The following is a 16,811-nucleotide window of genomic DNA, read 5'->3' on the forward strand; positions in this document are numbered from 1 at the left end:
CTTTTTTTCGGAGCTGGGCAAGCGCTGTACCACTGAGCTAAATCCCCAACCCCACGCCTGGCTTTTCTACATGTGCTACAGGGTTTGAACTTGGGTCCTTATGCTTACGAGGCAAGCACTTACCGGTTGAGTCACCTCCTCAGCCCACCCTGTGAAAGTCTCATTCTAACAGTGGGCATCTGCCTGCACAGATGTTTGTCTATTCTTTTTTCTTTTTTCTGTTTTTAATTTTTTGGTATTCCCAAACTGATCTTAGGTCCTGTCATGAAAGTGAAAAGGACAAGGGAACTACAAAATCTGGTAGCACACAGGGACAGTGAGGTTCCTTCCCTCTGTCTTCTGGGCACTGCCGTTCTCAAAAGCTCAAAGCACAGGGGTGCTAACTCATGGCACTGGAATGAGGGGAAGCTGAGGGCTGTGTTTAACATTTTAAAACCACTTAAATGCCTGCTATATGCTGAAGTAATTAATTTCTTTAAATAGAAATGGATATACACCACTTTGCCTGCTCTTCAGATACCTTAGCTGGCTCTCCCTGGCAACCTGGTACTCAGCAGGTGCAGAAAAGCCACCAACACCTGCAGAGTCATTAGTAGAAAAGGAAGAGGACACTATAAAAATAGACTCACAGATGCTGGGGTTTATAATTAATGACAATCTCTACCACACTTTGAATGCCATCCTTAGATAAAACATGGATATTTTAAGGTCCCCAAAGTTTTGTAGCACACAGAGGTTTACCTTGAAGATGCTAGACATCGGCTCACTGTACGCATCTCTGCTCACAGCCACAAGGAAGTGCACAAGGCTGAGCCCAGATGCTAAACAGTGGAAACTGGACTGCACCAAGATGGACATGTACAACCCAGAGAAGCAACAAACCGGATTTATAGACGCCGCTGTACACGTGGTAAACCTGATGCTGAGTGAAGAAGACTGAGCTGTTCAGAACCCCAAGCCTTGACTATGTATCCAAGCTTCCCTAGAAAGGGAGGACACACATACATGCACCACTGTGGGAGCCCACACAGGAAGAGGGGATGAATGGAAACTGGGCAAAGGTGTGTGCACCATGGACAGAGGAGCAGGGCTGGCTCGGTCAGCACACCTGAGGTGGCAGTGGTCTACACACGGCATTTTTGGGAATGGAGTAGAAGAGCCAAGGCTTTCTAGTATTTCTTACTTGTAAGTCTTGCTCAGAGATGTACACAATATATTGTGATGGAGCACAAAACAGAATATCACCATTCTGTAAGCTTGACATGTGTTGGCACCACCATTAACTCAATTTGTGGATGACATTTCATGGGAACTCGGGTAAGCTACCAAAAGAGAAACAGCTAATGTAGAATCTGATGAGGGAGGCGGCGTTGGTAGAATCTGATGAGGGAGGCGGCGTTGGTCACACTGGAATAATTCAGAGAGGAGAGGAGACAAAGATGGCTTGAAGACTTGGAAGTCAACACAAAGATTAACTCGTGTCTGAGTTAATTCAGATGAGCGCTCTTACTGCAGCACGTGTGGGTCACATGTGCATTTCTCTGTGTTTGTCACATGTCCAGGACTATGTGTGCTTCACCATAAGACAGATGTGTATTTCCTATGAGCCACAAGATCATCACACACTTCAAGGAGCTCGGTGCCAGAAATGAAGCGAACACCCTTATGGGCTCAGTGGGGTAACATCTGAAACACTGGCAGGCACAGTGGAGACTCGGTCTCTAGTGTCTACAAGGAGTCTCTGGAGCTCAAGGTCTGGTCAGCCAGCACAGGGGTCCCCAGTTCCTACTCCAGTGGAAATTTGGCAGCTTTGGTCATTAATGATTCTCTGTCTTGTCACTGAGTGACATGGAGCTGGTGACAGACAATGAGAAGGAGCACATGGGAGAAGGATGGAATGGCCACTGTTCTGAGCTTGCGACCCATACAAGGGAGATGACATAACCCCATGCACCTGTGCTACCCATACAAGGGAGATGACATAACCCCATGCACCTGTGCTACCCATACAAGGGAGATGACATAACCCCATGCACCTGTGCTACCCATACAAGGGAGATGACATAACCCCATGCACCTGTGCTACCCATACAAGGGAGATGACATAACCCCATGCACCTGTGCTACCCATACAAGGGAGATGACATAACCCCATGCACCTGTGCTACCCATACAAGGGAGATGACATAACCCCATGCACCTGTGCTACCCATACAAGGGAGATGACATAACCCCATGCACCTGTGCTACCCATACAAGGGAGATGACATAACCCCATGCACCTGTGCTACCCATACAAGGGAGATGACATAACCCCATGCACCTGTGCTACCCATACAAGGGAGATGACATAACCCCATGCACCTGTGCTACCCATACAAGGGAGATGACATAACCCCATGCACCTGTGCTACCCATACAAGGGAGATGACATAACCCCATGCACCTGTGCTACCCATACAAGGGAGATGACATAACCCATGCACCTGTGCTACCCATACAAGGGAGATGACATAACCCCATGCACCTGTGCTACCCATACAAGGGAGATGACATAACCCTATGCACCTGTGCTACCCATACAAGAGAGATGACATAACCCTATGCACCTGTGCTACCCATACAAGAGAGATGACATAACCCCATGCACCTGTGCTACCCATACAAGAGAGATGACATAACCCATGCACCTGTGCTACTTGTTACTTAAGACTGAAATCCCGTAAATTCTGACCATGCTGACCTGCACTCCTCACCCAGAGACCCCTTACAATGAAGACTGTTACTAGTACTCTGCAGATGTGGTTCCTGAGAGAAATGAAATACACTGTAGGCCCACTGATAAGTATTTCAGGAACACAAAGCTGGTTTTACAGGAGAAAGTTAATGTCAAACAACACACTGTTCTCAGGAGACAAATGCAGAAAAGTTTTGACATGGAATATTCACTCATTATGGAAACCCTCAGCAAACTACAAACAGAAGGAAATATCTTCAACTTAAACAGCACATCTAATTCTGGGAATGTAGCCCAGTGTCAGGGGAAAGATGAGCAGATACAGGAGCTGGGGAGATGGCTCAGGAGTGAAGTAATTGCTGTGAGGACATGTTCAGAGCCCTAGTACCCCATGGCAATGCATATCCGTGACTCCAACACCTGAGGTGCAGGACAGAGCCTTGGGCTTGCTGGCTAACCCCCAAGTCTAACTGCAACAGTGAGTTCTAGGTCCTGTGAGAGACCCTGCCTCAAAGACCAAGATGAAGAATGAAGGAGAAAGAGTTCTTACGATGATTTCTGACCTCCACGTGCACACACAGGAGGAAGTACCCACAGACACACATGCATACACACAGGAAGATGAATCCACGAACACACAAGCACACACACAGCAGGATGAACTCACAGACACACATGCACACACACAGCAGGATGTACCCACAGACACACATGCACACACAGGAGGATGTACCCACAGACACACATGCACACACAGGAGGATGTACCCACAGACACACATGCACACACACAGAAGGATAACCCACAGACACACATGCACACACACAGGAGGATAATCCACAGACACACATGCACACACAGGAGGATGTACCCACAGACACACATGCACACACACAGGAGGATAACCCACAGACACACATGCACACACACAGGAGGATGAACTCACAAACACACATGCACACACACAGGAGGATGAACTCACAGACACACATGCACACACACAGGAGGATAATCCACAGACACACATGCACACACAGGAGGATGTACCCACAGACACACATGCACACACAGGAGGATAATCCACAGACACACATGCACACACAGGAGGATAATCCACAGACACACATGCACACACACAGGAGGATGTACCCACAGACATACATGCACACACAGGAGGATAACCGACAGACACACATGCACACACAGGAGGATGTACCCACAGACACACATGCACACACAGGAGGATAATCCACAGACACACATGCACACACAGGAGGATAATCCACAGACACACATGCACACACACAGGAGGATAATCCACAGACACACATGCACACACACAGGAGGATAATCCACAGACACACATGCACACACACAGGAGGATAATCCACAGACACACATGCACACACACAGGAGGGTGTACACACAGACACACATGCACACACAGGAGGATGTACCCACAGACACACATGCACACACAGGAGGATAATCCACAGACACACATGCACACACACAGGAGGATAATCCACAGACACACATGCACACACAGGAGGATGTACCCACAGACACACATGCACACACACAGGAGGATGAACTCACAGACACACATGCACACACACAGGAGGATAATCCACAGACACACATGCACACACACAGGAGGATGTACCCACAGACACACATGCACACACACAGGAGGATAACCCACAGACACACATGCACACACAGGAGGATGTACCCACAGACACACATGCACACACAGGAGGATAATCCACAGACACACATGCACACACACAGGAGGATGTACCCACAGACACAAATGCACACACACAGGAGGATAACCCACAGACACACATGCACACACACAGGAGGATAATCCACAGACACACATGCACACACACAGGAGGGTGTACACACAGACACACATGCACACACAGGAGGATAATCCACAGACACACATGCACACACAGGAGGATAATCCACAGACACACATGCACACACACAGGAGGATGTACCCACAGACACATATGCACACACACAGGAGGATAACCCACAGACACACATGCACACACAGGAGGATGAACTCACAGACACACATGCACACACAGGAGGATGAACTCACAGACACACATGCACACACACAGGAAGATGAATCCACGAACACACATGCACACACACAGGAGGATAACCCACAGACACACATGCACACACACAGGAGGATAATCCACAGACACACATGTACACACACAGGAGGATGTACCCACAGACACACATGCACACACACAGGAAGATGAATCCACGAACACACATGCACACATACAGGAGGATGTACCCACAGACAGATATGCACACATAGGAGGATACACCCACAGACACACATGCACACACACAGGAGGATACACTCACAGACACACATGCACACACAGAGGATAATCCACAGACACACATGCACACACAGGAGGATGTACCCACAGACACACATGCACACACAGGAGGGTGTACCCACAGACACATGCACAGGAGTGTACCCCAAATACATACAAAAACATATACCACTCCCAACATACACAACCACCACCAATGAAACATCATAGTTTAGTATCATATATAAATGGCAAAACACCCATTGCTTTTCCCTGAAAACCGGGAACAAAGTACCAACCTTCCACTAGAGGCTCCAGTCAGTACAGCCAGCCAACCAGAGGAACGCTCTAGAGATCTACAGATGGAAAATTATGTGCATATGAGGTCTGAGCTTCGCCCCATGGAGGTCACTTACTATTGTTGACAGGCAGAGTCAGGGAATACAGAGTGAAAACAAAAATAAATCTTCCGCTAAGCAGTTAAAATAGAAAACCAATATATACTCATCTATGAGAAGGACTGCTGAGTTTATTACAAATGCTATAGAAAAAACTATAAAGCCAGAGACTCAGCTGGGCAGGTAAAGGAGGCGGCCATGCTGCTATGTTGGCCTGGCCACTTGTGCCAGAGCCCGGGGCTCACTGTGGAAGGAAAGCATCGGCTCCTGAAAGTTGTCCCCTACCGCACATGCATACTCACCCCTTCTTTTCCTCACATGCACAGACACACAACCATAACTAAATAAAATCTATAAAATACTGCTGTGGAGATAAGAGAGCCCTATGGGAAAAGGCACATGATTTTCTTGGAAAGAAACAAAAACAAAAACTAACAAAACCCTCCCCCACAAAAAACAGAACCACACTACGGCTAAAAACTGTAACTTGCAGCCCAGAGCATTCACCACTCTCTTCTGACCTCCACAGACATGTATGCATACAACATACAGACACACACACATGAAATAAATTTTAAAAAACTAAAAGAGAGGAAAAGGATATCTATACAATGTGTCTCACACACAGAAAAATTTGATAAGGGATCAGGGAGTATACAGATGTTTTCAACAGTGACAGAGAGATAGCCGGATAAAACATGCCAACCCCTATCCCAGCTACAAGCGAAGTTAACAGAAAATGGCTGGAAACAGGATTACCAAAACTATGGGGCTGCGAGAGCAAGTCTTTGGGACTGTGGGGTAACCAGAAGTTTCTAAAAGAAGACATAATAAAACAATAACCATGCAGAGTGACAAGTTAAGGCTTATGACAATTAAAACTCATCTTCAAAACAGCATCAAGTCAGTGAGAAGCCCAGCCACAGCCTGGGGGGACAGACCTGCCGTGTACTTTGACACTGGTCACACTAACTGAACAGACAAGAGCTCTAACACCTCGACTATGGAAAGACTGCATGGTGGCAATAATGTTTTAAAACAGTGTTAACAACACATAAAGTGACAGTGAGAATATAGGAAAACACATGACACCATTTGTCTCCAGACAACGTAAGCTAAAGCTGCATGGAGAACCAGCACACACCCGTACAGGCTGAAAGCCAAAAGCAGCAAAAGGAAGTGGTGAGCAAATAGATATGGGGAAGGTTTGGAGCTCATGACGCTCTTGACTGCCAGTGGAAGTGTCAAATGCTCAAGGCACCGTGGGAAGCAGTCCGGCAAGTGCTTACAGGGCGGACGATGTGTTTACAGGAAGTGTGGCAATGATACTGTGACATACCTACTCAAGTGCTGATGTAAGCACATGGACCGTACAGAGGAGGGTTCTCTGCAGCCGTCTGTGGGACGAGTGAATATGAAAATCATGGTGTGGTCATACAATGTTATAGACTATTTAGAATAGACACACAGTCACACTGATGGATTTCCAAAGCCTCATGATGAATAAAAGAAATTCAGATACAAAGGCTGTAAGATATCAGATATAAAGGCTGTTACTCCATTGGCAAGAATGTATAACAAGTGATTATTCTCCACAGTGACAGCCTGTGTTGAAACTGTCAGGGCCGGGGTATGTGTGACAGGGGACCCCTGGAGAGACAGAGTGCTCCAAATTCACCTGTGTACACAGATATACCCATCAAACCAAGCATTTGAAGTGGATTCTTTTCGTTCTATGTGAGTTATCCACCTGATAAAACTAGTGAAGGTCTCAGGAAAACAGAAGGGAACAGTGAAGTTCAACTCTTCTCAGGATAGCTCTCTGAGTCACACGCTGACCAAGAGCTGGGATTACCAGGGTCAGAGGCAGAGAAAACCTAGGTCTTTCCCATCAACGTGACGTCATAGCACTCAAAAGCAAAGCAGAGACACTTCCTGTTTCATCCCAGGGATGGCATTGGTAGCTTGGTTCTTACCTGTGCTCAAGGAAGCTCACATCTCAGCTCTGGTTACACATCCTCCCAGCCCACAAGCTGCCTTTCCTACAGGAGAGGTAAGTACTCTCCTGTTTGGCCGCAGTATGCACTGTTTGTACAACACTGTAGACACTGTGTGCTGCTGTAAAGCAGAGGAGATTGTGCTGGTGACAGGAGGTCTCAACGGTTCAAACAGTGATCTGTCTATTCCACAAGTTTGCTCCATAATCCCACTACTGCTCTGGTCACCATCATGTCCCATGTTAGCCTACGGCCCATCTTTGACCCAGACACTGGCCTGCTGTGGTGAGTACCGAGGAGGTGGTGAGTACCGAGGGGGCAGAGGCTGCATGGAGTTCCTGCACCAACGCTTAGCTTATTTGAACACAGGCAGACAGGAGGAAGAAGATTCTAGAACTTGTACAACTAAAAGCAGCTGGCAATATGTATGCCACAGCCCGACCTCTGTGCTGATGTGAAAGTTCCTCTGCTAAATTGATTAGTCCACCGTGTCCCAACTCATCCCCCATGATGGGCATGGGCATGGGCATGGTGCAGACAAATCCGTGCCACAGCACTTGCTGCAGCCCATCTGCACTGCAGTCTCCACTTTCCCACATTCTGGTTGTCTGAACTCCCCATGGAGTCATCTAATCAGCTGCTCTCAGGACTGTAGGCTTTCTCAAAGCTCTTACAAATTCTCCCGATTCCTCCCACAAATCAGGCTTAGAACCACACAGTCTCAGGTCTGTTCACGGAAATGAGCACCTGAAACCAGTTTTCAATGTTACTTTTCTGTTGCTGTGATATAAACCATTTAAGTGAGGAAGTCTTTATTTTCAACCATGCATTCAGAGGCTTGGCCATCATGGTGGGCCATCATGGCGGGCCATCATGGCGGGCAGCTCATGACGGGCCATCATGGCGGGCAGCTCATGACGGGCCATCATGGCGGGCCATCATGGCGGGCCATCATGGCGGGCTGCTCGAGCCACATCACAGCAAGCTCAGAAGCAGCATGGAACAAGCATCAGGCAGAGGACACACCCCAGAGCCCCACCAGCTACTTCATCCAGCATGGTAGCACTTGTAAAGGTTTCTACAACCTTCTCCAAGTCATATCTGCTGTGGACCAAGCATTCTAAACAGGAGTCTGTGGTATCACTTCATGGTTAATACACAGCACGGTGAAGTACTACTACTCGTCACTGACTACGGTAGCCAAAAGTTCTTGCAGGCATTCACATGTAGGTTGATGTGCTTCTCTCTGTGTGTATACATCTTAACCATAAGCCAGGCTCTTTCCAGATCAGACTAGAAAGCTCCATGAAACCGAGCATGATGGGTAACAGGTGCTGTCTAGAAATGTTCTTCTGCACAGATGAGTCAGTGGGGGGGGGGGTGCAAATGTGGATAGTTCTCATTCTAAGGGACGTATCTACTGTAAGCACACACTTCAAACTACATTGTAGATCATAGCAGCTTTATTTATGAGTTCCAAAGCTAGAAAGCACCCAAAGAAAGCCTTTCACATAGGTGAAGGGTTAAAGAAACCACACTACATCTTTACTGCCTCAGAGAGAAGGAGAAACGAGTTAATAAAGCACAAAAGCCACAAAGTCTTAACAGCTGCTGATAGACAAGGAGCAAAGGCTAACTGGCTCCAGTGTTCTAGCTACGCTCACTTAAGGGCAGTAACCAGGCGGTGATGTGAGGTGACGTGAGGTGACGTGAGGGACGGTGACATGGAGGATGGTGATGTGGAGGATGGTGACATGAAGGACTGGGACATGAAGGGTGGTGACGTGAGGGACAGTGACGTGAAGGCAATGGAGGCGGGAGGAAGGGCAGCGGGAATGGTGAGCCATAGAAGCCTGCACAAGCCTTCTGGTGCTATTGTCATGGTAGAATGTGGCACATGCGCGAGCGCACACACACACGCACACACACACACACGCACACACACACACACACACACGCACACACACACACACACACGCACACACACACACATCTAATGTATAAACTGGACCTTTGCTGACAATGACCTGCAGTGGGTTCATCGGTGTTGAAGCAGACACCACGTATTTAAGATGCGAACAGGGCAACTGTGTGAGTGGAGAACACGTGGTGACTCTACCTTTTCTGTACTTATTTTTGCAAAAATAAGTTTGCTCTTAAAAGTGAAGGTTAATTAACTTAAATTATTCTGTAAGTCAAGATTGGAAATTTTAAGGTTTCATCTCTAAATAGACATACTCTGATTATAAAATAATTTTCATTAAGTGTTTTTAATAGGAAGTACTAATGACTTTGCTTACATACCGCCACTGGGATGACCTGCAAGCAGTCAAAAAAAAAAAAAAAAAAAAAAAAAAAAAGCTTTTTCCCAGTTGGAAACCTATTTACAGAAACATCAACATCAGGTTTAACCACCAGCAAGACTGCATCCAATTAGAAAGGACATTAGGCATAAATACTTTTCTCCCTTACTTTCCCAAGATATCTTGTATTTTGAGACAAGGAGAAAGTTTCAAAAAATTAAAATTCTATGAATAGGAAAGAAAATATTGTTCCAGAATCTCAATTTTTCTACACTTGACCTGAAACCGCATCATTCCCTCACTGCAAGGGACAGGTGCTTTGGGGCTGCTCTGGGGCTGTTTCCTGACTCTCCCATGCCGGTAAAAACACACAAGCCTGCAGCTGGTTACCCTGTTCTGACTGGTAAGGATGTGCGACAGCAGCGGAAGATAAAACTGTACTGAAACTCAGGCCCTGAGGAGGCTTCCGTGACCTGCCCTGGGCCACACCTCCCTGCCAAGAAGCTGTGCGCTCCGCAGGACTCCGCAGTCTCCTCGCATCACGCACCTCTACTTCCCCTTTGGCAGCAGCATCTTTGATTTTTTTGTTTGTTTTTGTTTGTTTGTTTTTTACGTAGAGAGCAAACGTTTTGGGACGAGAACACGGTGACTCCCCTTCCCCCAACCTCGTCCCACCTTCCTGCAGCTGAACAGTCGCCTCTCCCCTTGCACAACCTGGAGGTTTAATATGCCTCTTGTGCTTCATCCATGGTCTTGCTTAGCATTCTCCTGTTACCCTGTCCTTGAGAAAACCACCACCATGCACAAGTAACAGCTAGTGGGGCTTTACTCCAGTCCACTGCATTCTTCAGTCCCCAGGCCATGCACCTCTCCCCAAATCTTCGTCCCCCAGACACAGAACAGCTTTTAAGAAAACCAACCCAGACTCTGCAAACATGAACACCCAGGTCATTCCACCCAAGAAGACCAAATCTGACCAGTCACTGGTCAGTATGCAGATGCAGCAGATGCAATGACACAGAGTAGAAAGCGAAAGTGACTGACAGCACCAAGTACTGACGAGAACTTGCTTGGGTTAGCTGAGGGCACACATCGCCAGCATGGGAAGCTCATTTTAGTGTCAAATATTCCCTTCTATCTGACTTGACAATTCCACTCTCACACATTTACCCAAGTGGAGTGAAAACCTATGTTTATAGGATTGAAAATTACGAAGACTGAAAAGAATTGAGGCATACCTCTTCTACAGAACTGTATAACTACAAGAGGAACTACCTGCTATCCACCACCAAAAGACAAGCGATTGATAAACGGTAACGTCAGAAATGCAGATGCATCTTGCTAAGCAAATTAACAGTCAAACTCTCCAGCAGGGCTTGGAGAGTTCAGAGACTGGTCTGCTGTACCACACTGTGTTTTCTTCCTCCACCCTAGAGAGGCATCTGCAGCTAACGAGCTCATGTTATCCACACATGCACAGCCAGCCTGAGGAGTCTAAGGAGGTAGGAGAACCTGCCTGTCTGATGCACAGATTATTACTGAAATAGCTGTGGCCAACAGGGGACACTGGTCCATAAACAAGTGGGCCTCAGCCTATATCAAAGGGAAGCCACAGTCCCAAGTTCAATACCAACCTCACCTCCCTTCCACACAGCAGACTTCAGCTTAGAGATTCAGAAACCTTCTGTCTAGTTCTTGTGTACTTCATCATATTGAATTAAAAACAAAGGCGCTCAAGAGAAAACCCCACAGGAAAACTGCCAGTGGCATAAGGGCCGTGCCACAGCATCCTCTGCCAGCCTCTGGGGCAGTTGTGTCCTGGGGACGGCCTCACCTCTCCTAGACCACTTCGGCAGCTCTGCTCTCAGTATCCATATGGGGCCTCATAGCTCCAGGGACTTGGCTCCCTCTTAGTACCCACACGTGTCACACACATTCACACACATTCACACAAGACACACACATACACACACACGTGTGCGCACATGTGCATACACACACACGTGCATGCTAAAAAATAAATACATAAAAATAAACTTAAAATCTAAAACAAGAATCCAAAACAAGAAGCCACGATGGCCTACATCTCTTCTCTGAGCTGAAAGGAAGATGGAGACATAGCAGCCCAGCCTCACACAGCTCCCCAGTGTGTGGACTCAGTATCCTTGTTACCTCAGATCTGTCTACAAGTCCATACTATGTTATCTTACTTGTATTAAATTTTCTTATTATTTTCTTAACATAGGGAGAGTAAGAATTAAAAATAAGTATTTCCCTATGATATCACTTCATCTATCCACTTAAAATTCATGATTGGCAGAGGTGATCAAACCACAAGACTCAATGACTGGAGGAGCCAGAGCAGCCACAGCCGTTTGTCACGTGAGGCAGAGGCACATCTGCCTTGCAGAGCCGTTTGTCACGTGAGGCACATCTGCCTTGCAGAGCTGTTTTTCAGGAGGGAAACAAAGCCATGCTGCCCACATTTCTAATACTGAGCATTATATAGACTAAGTAGAAGAGATTTACTGTCAAGTGCTTAAAGGAATCTGGGACATTGGGATATACAGGTAAACTGTTTTTTTAAAGCCCACGGAGAGAACAGCTTTCAGTGCTAACCCCTGAAGAGGCCCTAAGGTCACCTCTGAGTTCTTTCTACCAGCTTCTCTCTGCTTCCCGGATGGTGTGCCCAGCAGGCCACAGCCAAGAGTTACATCTCTGCCAGCCAGAACTGTAGCCCACCAAGATGGACACCTCTGGGGCAATTCTAAATCCCCAAAGAAAGATTTGGGATGAAACCCAGGGTGGAGGCCTGGGTGCTGACCACCTGGCAGGGAACACAGTGGACACAAGACACAGTTCCACAGGAGCCATGACCATACCCACCGACATCTGCTGAGGGAGAAAGGGGGGGCCGGTTTCTGAAAAAACGTGGGTAATGGTGAGGCAATCCAATCCACAGGACGCCAGGGTTGGAGACAGAGACTGCTTATTAAATTTGTCTCTTGAGAGATCCCATCTTTGGTCATGTGTAAGAGCAATTTAATTACATCTTCTCTGATAAACTAATAACGACATGCATGCTGCTTCCTGTGTACTAGGCGGACAGTAGTCAGCACGGGACGTGCAGAGTGGGAGTCCAGCAGGACGAGTCACTTTCTCTGTGGCCCAGTGTGATTGCCTGGGTGACTCTACCCAAAGTAAATGAGTCCTGTGCAACCAGCGTTGGCCTTCTCCGTGAGTCGGTGACCGCAGTCATAGTGCTCCAGTGTCTTGGGCAGCTGCTATGGCCCTGTCACTGCTCTTTGTGCAGTGAAGGGAGGGACCCTGCTGCCAGGAACCGATTCCCTGGTGACTGTTCAGCTCCTGTGGCCCAGGGCAATGCATAACACTTGGCCCGCCACAGGCAAGACAGAATAAAAACAGGTTGGGGAGATCACTCAGTAGGTAAGAATGCTTGCTCTGCAAGCATAGAGATCTGAGTTCAAACCCCCAGCACCTATGTAAAACCCAGGCATGGCCATATGCATGTGAGCTGTGACAGGTTTTTCTTGGGCTTGACAGCTTCCCCCTGAGCTCCAGGTTCTGTGAGAAACATGTGGATAAACTACACCACATATGTATAATAAAATAAAACGATTTTTAAAAATTAAAAAAAGACCCAGAACAACTAGTCCAGCATTCCCGCTGCTCACAACATGTTGGAGCCAGAATTCCCCCCATAATTGTAAGGGAGCAGATTGCCAATCGTCAACTGCGCAGTCCTGTTTTGTGTGTTTACACCCACCACAGCGCTGAGGTGTGCACTTCAGGGTGACCGCCAAGGAAGACACAATGAGCCAGAGTTCTCACCCATGATGTGGAGACCAGAGTCTGGCAGAGAGGTCTTCCACAACTCTAGACACAGCACAGTTAGCCCGATGGAAGATGCAGACCAGAGGAAACTGGCTTCCCTTTCTTTGAGCTAGAGGAATATCCTACTACAAAAGTGTCTTCTCTTGGTGACCAAACAAAAGGCTGGCTCACTGGGGTACGGTGTAACAGCAGCCTTCAAACCGAGATTGTAACCCTAACTTAGAGTTGGTACTTTCTCACTGTTAACAGTCTGAACACAAATCAAGATGGAGAACACGGGGAGAGAAGGAAAATCTCACATAAAGCAACAACTGCCTCACTTGAAGGGCAGGTCCTTGGCTGACTGAGAGGAGGAGCCCCTTCACAGTGGCCCAGCTCTTCTTCCAGGTGGTTGGCTGGCTGTAGGCGCCAACACTACCACAAGTTCTTCCTCTCCTGTTTAAAAGTACTTTCCAACCACAAGGATATTGCAGCAAATGAGAAAAGGACAAACCTTTTGAAAGGAAAGGAAAATGGAAGAACAGCCACTCAGCCTGACAGGTAAGAGTTCATTCTCTCTGCAGGTCAGGAAAACCCTAAATGGGGATCTTGCCACGCTGGTCACTGCGGTGCTTCGTAGACCAACGGCTGCTTCCCGCCTTGGCAGCTTGTTCCTTCAGGTTAGGTCTGGCTCAAACCATCTGAGGCATGTGTCATGTGTCTAAGTGTGTGGTGCCTTCAGCAGCAGGGATCTGCCTGAGGTGTGCTAAGTAACACCACATAGTGGTGGTAGCCAACAGATATCTAATTATAGCCCACTCAGTGGGAGGGAAATCAGCCTGGTGCTGGAAACCTAGCATCCTCCTGGACCTAGTGAGGTCAAGGCTCTGTGGACCAGGCTGGCCTTGAACTCAGATATCTGCCTCCTCAGTGCTTGAAAGTGTTTATCTCCACTGCCCAGCTGCTAAACCAACATAATTTCTAAGTGCACACTATGTCTTGTCCTTATAGCCACAGATAAATAAGCACAGCTACCACTTCCAATCCAAGAACAGCAAATGGAGAGAATCCCAGAAAACCACAACTGGACACAGCACAGAGATAACAGATACGGGAGCTCAGCACGACCTCTACATCACAGCTCCTGCCTCTATGGCTCAGGGAACTTCCCAGAATGGGGGGGGGGGGGAAGAAAGACTGAAAAAACAGGAACACTGCAAACACTGCTGTGAAACAATGTCTCCTAAAAACAGCTTCATAAACAAACCCAGAACAATGGCAATACTGACCGACATGCTAAGGTGGAAAGGGAACTTTTCACTGGGTCCCATTCTAGACAATGGATGACTCCTGGGAAAAGGAGCATTCACCTTTCCCAGGGATGAGGCTCCTTACTGGTTATCCAATACAAAGTAGTCAGCCATGAAACCAGTTATATACAAATAAAAGTGGTCTTAGCAAGTTATATATTTGTGCACACATCTGTGTGTATAAATTTTATTTACTTACATGCTATTATATTATGCTATTATATGTATGCTCTGTCTCTAGCTATATATAGCTCTGTGTGTGTATGTGTTTGTATGTATTTGTGTGTGTGTGTGTGTGTGTGTGTGTGTGTGTATGGCTGTGTTTGTGTGTGTGGCTTGCATTTGTGTGTGGTTGTGTGTATGTGTGGCTGTGTGTGTGTATATATGTGTGTGTGACTGTGTTTGTGTCTCTGTGTATGTGTGTGTGTCTGTGTGTGTATGGCTATGAGTGTGTGTGTGTGTGTCTGTGTGTGTATGGCTATGTTTATGTTTGTGTCTTGTGTTTGTGTGTGACTGTGTTTGTGTTTGTGTGTATGTGTGTTAGTTTATAAGGTATAGTGAAATAGGGCCCTGGCTAGAAGGCTTTGTGTAAAATTATCTTGCTGTAGCCATTACACTAAAGCATGTTCTTATTCTCTGGGCCTGCAATGGATTGAGTTAAAGTGAACACGGGCATCTTGATGTTGACTAATTTCCAGTTTTGTTGCACAAGAGCTGGGCTTACACACAATGACTCAGAGACTATGAACCTGCAAAGTAGATTTCCATTGTGAATCAAGCATTAACAATCTGGTAATTGCTGTACAGGGCTTAAGTAGTGCAAAATCCTCCACTCATGTATTTTCACAAGGCGTGAAGTATGGCAGCCTCATTCTGCCTGTGAGCTGGAGGCCTGGAGGACTGGCCAACCACTGACTGCATGTGTACAACAGGCTTCCTCGCTGCAAAAGGCCAACCTACCCCTCCACACCCAACTGATGACAGGAAGGCATACAGTGAAGGGTGGCTTCCCCGAGAGGGAGTGCATCTGTGCAAGCCAGCAGGAGAGACCTGCTCCTACACGTCCCAGGAAGGAGGAGGGGAGGGAGAGGGAAGGGAGGGAGAGAGAGGGAGAGGGAGGGGGCAGGAGAGGGAGGGGGAGGGGAAAGAGAGGAAGGAGGAGGGAGGGAGAGGGAGGGGGAGGGGGAGGGAGGGGGAGGGGAAGGACAGCTCCTGCGGGTGCACAGGGAGGTTAGGTGGGGAACAGACACCATGCTTGCAGGGTTCCAAGCCCATGATGGGGCACAGAGGCAGCCAGCTATTCCCGTTTCTGCACTTTCCAGCCTGGCTGTCTGCACTATATGACATTAGTGTATTAGTGAACATGGGACAAGTAGTGTCTGCTAATGCCATTCCTGACTTTTTTGGTTCTTTTTTTTTTTTTTTTTTCGGAGCTGGGGACCGAACCCAGGGCCTTGCGCTTCCTAGGCAAGCACCACTGAGCTAAATCCCCAGCCCCCATTCCTGACTTTCAATCCTTGCTCTCACCCGTCTCCAGGGAGAGGGAGGGAAGCAGTCAACACACAGATCAGGCTATTTGGAAACACGGCGGTTTTCTATCTTGTACTCATTCCTATGTAGTATTTAATCCTTGCTACATGTATGTAAGACATGTGCATGTAGCTCATACCCCTGTACATACAGAGCAACACATGTACACATAGTGGGGTGCTCATTCACCATCAAACTATGCAACAGCCTGGGTGTTGGGGAAAAACTCCCAGACGTGACCTCTGTCAGGTGGTGGTGAGTGTAGAGTTAGAGGCTGACCTGGCAGCTGACCTGAGCAGGAGCCACCTGACCTTCTCCTCGGACTCAGACCTCCCCTAGACG

General features: G+C 47.5%; 1 protein-coding gene across 6 annotated transcripts in view; it reads right to left on the minus strand.

Moving 5' to 3' along the window:
• Positions 1-16,811, minus strand: part of Ano10 (anoctamin 10) — a 119,067-nt gene that overhangs the window by 27,371 nt on the left and 74,885 nt on the right. The window lies entirely within an intron of this gene.

The sequence above is a fragment of the Rattus norvegicus genome, chromosome 8, assembly GCF_036323735.1.
Source record: "Rattus norvegicus strain BN/NHsdMcwi chromosome 8, GRCr8, whole genome shotgun sequence".
Taxonomy (NCBI): Eukaryota; Metazoa; Chordata; class Mammalia; order Rodentia; family Muridae; genus Rattus; species Rattus norvegicus.